This window comes from Phascolarctos cinereus, unplaced genomic scaffold (genome assembly GCF_003287225.1).
Source record: "Phascolarctos cinereus isolate Bilbo 61053 unplaced genomic scaffold, phaCin_HiC Scaffold_2;HRSCAF=192, whole genome shotgun sequence".
NCBI classification, from domain to species: domain Eukaryota; kingdom Metazoa; phylum Chordata; class Mammalia; order Diprotodontia; family Phascolarctidae; genus Phascolarctos; species Phascolarctos cinereus.
This window is the reverse complement of record NW_027555625.1, coordinates 292,618,758-292,622,781: the sequence shown is the minus strand read 5'-3', so window position 1 is coordinate 292,622,781 and position 4,024 is coordinate 292,618,758. Positions and strand designations below refer to the sequence as shown.

The 4,024-nt window shown below is 41.0% G+C and overlaps 1 pseudogene; it reads right to left on the bottom strand.

Moving 5' to 3' along the window:
• Positions 1-544: 544 nt before the first annotated feature.
• On the bottom strand, positions 545-1,884 carry LOC110207346 (general transcription factor 3C polypeptide 6-like; annotated as a pseudogene).
• Positions 1,885-4,024: the final 2,140 nt, after the last annotated feature.

The window sequence follows — 4,024 nt, the reverse complement described above, 5'->3', positions numbered from 1 at the left end:
GTCACCAAGTCCCAGGTACCTGCCTGGCATACCAGCTGTATGACTCCTGGGCAAATCACTTAACCTCTGAGGACCCCTCACAACTCTATAAAATTGAGTCGGGGAGGTAGAAAAAGGTAAAGGATGGGGATTGTATGGGCAATATAATCATTGGTACAGAACAAAGTGCCTGGATTAATTGGCAGGACCAGAAAGAAAGTTTTGAATTTGTAGCTATGCAGCTGTGTCCCTCTACTCAAGCTCCCAGAAGTCCACTAAGCCTTCCAAAAATGGTGCCTCTACCTATGCACAATACTCACTTCAGCCAAAACGTTCTAGTTTAGAGAATCTGAAGGAGAGGAATCCTAAAAATAAACAAACAATGACAATACCCCATTTTTTAAAAATCTGGTTTTTAGTTGGTCCTGACTTATCCAAATATATACAGCTAAACTATGTGTATAGCCAATAGTCATGGAATCCATTAAGAAATGAAAGCTGTACATACAATTCTCCAAAATCAGAACTTTGTTTGTGCCTATGCCTAAAATGTACAAGAATGATGTCACCTAGGAGTGGCTTCTAAGGTAGACTCCAGAGTTTCCATAGAAGTAGAATCTTTTGTTTCAGAAGAAGGGATATCAGGGGCAGCTAGGTGATGCAGTGAGTAGAGCATCGGCCCTGGAGTCAGGAGGTCCTGAGTTCAAATTTGACCTCGGACACTTAACACTTAACTAGCTGTATGGCCCTGGGCAAGTCACTTAACCCCAGTTGTCTCCCCCCCAAAAAAAAAAAACCAGAAGAAGGGGTATCAAGAGTAGAACCACCATCCTCTATTTCCAAGTGGTCTGGTTTTTCCAGTTCATTGCCCATGCCTTTATTCTTTTTGGTTTGCATCTTTTGCTCTTCCGTTTCCAAAGTTTTGCTGGGATTTGAGCTGCAACTTCCTCATCTTCCTTCTGATGTGCAAAGCTACAAATCATGCTGGGCCTATATGAAAAATCATTGTCCTTGATCTGCATCCATTCTACACCACCTGCTTTTTTCTCTCTCCTCAATCACCTGGAGGTGCTTTCATCATACTCACCTGCTTTATTGTATGGCACTTATAATTGACTCTGTTTTATAGTTGCCTTTTGCATTGACCTGATGTATATTTTCTTCAAACACAACACAGGGCCCAAGAGTATCTTCATATTCCCCAACAAAGATGTAGCTGTCCACTTGAAAAATAGGTCAATTTCCATTTCCAGAGGCCTCGGCATGGATAATGCTGTCCACATCCAAAGAAAGAACTGTGGAAGTCGAATCGCTCTCACTTGTTTTTACCTTCTGTTGAGTTTTGTTTCATCTTTCTGATGGTTCCTCATGTTGGTTTTAATTTTCACTTACAACTTCACTAATGTGAAAATATGTTTAATGGGTATGTAAAGCCTATATCAGATTGTGTGCCGTCTTGGGGAGGGTAGGGGGGAGGAAAAGGGAGAAAAATTTTCAACTCAAAAGCATCTGGAAAAAAATAAAAAATTTAAAATCTAAAAAAAAAAAGAAAGAAAGAAAAATAGGTCAATTTCCAAAAACCTTGCATTCATTCCCACATCTTGTTTAAAAAAAGACTCTAAATCTATAATTCCTGACAATTCCACAAGGGCCAATTGCTCCTCTTCTTTTTCATTCTCCTCTTCTTCATGCCCCGAGAACCCTTCAACAAGGACAGCAGACACCACGTCCACAAGCTTGTGGCTCACCCAGCCTTTCCCTCAGACCCACTCTCACTCCCTCCACTCTACTAGCATCACATGATGAAGCACTAACCACCATCTTGAAGATGAGCAGCTGAGAAGCCACATCCTCATTCTCTGGCTCCAGCTCCTGTACCAACCATTTTTGCTGTACTTTCTCCATGAATACCTTTGCTAAAAGCTAATTAATTTTGGATGACGTGCTTGTTAATGGAGAGTATACCAGTCAGGGCTCAGGAACTATAATACTAGAAACCTCAGCTCCTTAGGGTTATGCTAGGATCTTGAAGAGATGAGTCAGCTGTCCTCCAGGGATCCCAAAGACACAGGACTATGAGTGCCCAGTTGGGAGAGTGGCCCTGGAGGACATTTGTTGCACAAACATAATAATTTACACCAGTCTCAATAGCATAATTTGCTCAACATGTAACTCCTTATTTCAGAGGCTTACTCCTTTGATTAAGGCGTGGGTACTTTGGCGCTCTGTCTCAGTCTCTGTCTCTCTCTGTCTCTCTGTCTCTGTCTCTCTCTCTCCTCTTTCCCCCCACTTCCTTCTTCTCTCTGTCTGTGTCTCTCTGTCTCCCTTTCTCTCTTTCTCCCTTCCTTTCATTGAGTCTCCTTATATATTCTTTGTTTTTTAAATTAAAAAAAATTTTTTTTGAAGTGAGGCAATTGGGGTTAAGTGATTTGCCCAGAGTCACACAGCTGGGGAGTATTATGTGCCTGAGGCCAGATTTGAACTCAGGTCCTCCTGACTGCAGGGCCAGTGTTCTACCCACTGTGCCATCTAGCTGCCCCCCTCCTTATATATTCTTTCCCTCTGCCCTGGAGGTGGTCCTGTTTCTCTAGGAGTCAGACTGTGCAGAGATTATGCTGGGAGTGCAATAACTAACTGTCTCAGCTCTTTCAAAATGAAGTGGCCAGTTCTATGGTGCCTTGGAATGATTTGAAGCATTCACGTGCTTTTTGGCAAGCATAGGGTTTTGATGCCTCTGAGACATTTAAGATTTTCTACTCTTTTGCTTGAATGTTAGCAGCACTGTGCACCCCATAAAGTGATGCCTCAAATCATTCTGGAAGCATTTCTATTTTCAATACTCTGCTAAAAGGCCCAGTTCCCCATTGCTGGGTACATTAGGGTAAGTTGGTCTCACTCATCTCTTCCCCTCCCCAGGCAGCATGCCTCCCACTGAGGCAGCAAGCCACATATCTTTTGGGGACTGGAAAAATAATTTGTACCCACCTTTACAGCTGATAAAACAATCAGAGCTTTAGAGCTAGAAGGAACTTTAGAGCGCATCTAGTCCAATCCCCTTATTTTATAGATAAGGAAACTGAGCCTTTCTGTTTCCCAGCCTCTTCCTGAATAGCTAGGCCAAGCCAGGAAAACCATTGTGTGATTTCCCTGGCCTTTCTGAAGATTTCCAAAGGTGGGGAAAAGGGCAGAGCTGGTAGCTGCTGTCAGCACACAAGGCTTGTGATGCACAGTTTAGGGAGTAAGTGCAAAAAGGGTAGGCATAGAACAGAACCAGGCCTCCATCCAGTCCAAAGATATATGTCCCCACTAAGAACATATTTCTTTTGTCCCTTTAGAAAAAGTAATAGCTTTTATAAAGTTACATTTTGTGACAGTAGTGATGATTAGAGAGATTCATGAACTCTTCCAAATAATAGATACTTTATATGCATTCTCGTGGCATGGAATGAATAATGATATATATAACAACACTCTGAAATGTTGAACTGTCGCATTGATTGCTTAACATCTCAGCAAGACAATAGGATCAGTTAACTTTGATTTTATAAATTGCATTAGGGGTATTTTTATATTAGATGATAATTTTTTATTACAATAACCCACAGAACAGAAAAAATTAGAAAATGAACCTGCTAGTCCTATCCTATGTAGTCCTCTTCTGTTTCTTCAGTGACTATGACAGAGCAATACAAAGACAGGTCAAAGTATGCCAAAAATCTTACCATTTTTAGAGTATCCCCAAACACTAATTTGATTATTAGTACTCTTAACATGCAAGTTTTGTCCAACAGACTATGAGGCAAAAGACTACTGAAGGAGTAGTTCATATCAACACTCTTGCTACAAATCAGCAGTTCTAAAAGTGTGGTCTGGAGCCTCCTAGGGGATCTCTACAAGGTCAAAATTATTTTTATAATAATACTAAGATGTTTTAATTTCTAATGAGATAAGTATCGCGAGATGTAACCCACATAAACAAAAACTTGGGGGAGATAATTTTCAAGAGCCTTAAAAGGTTAAGAGGGAAATTCAAAGCAAGCAAAAC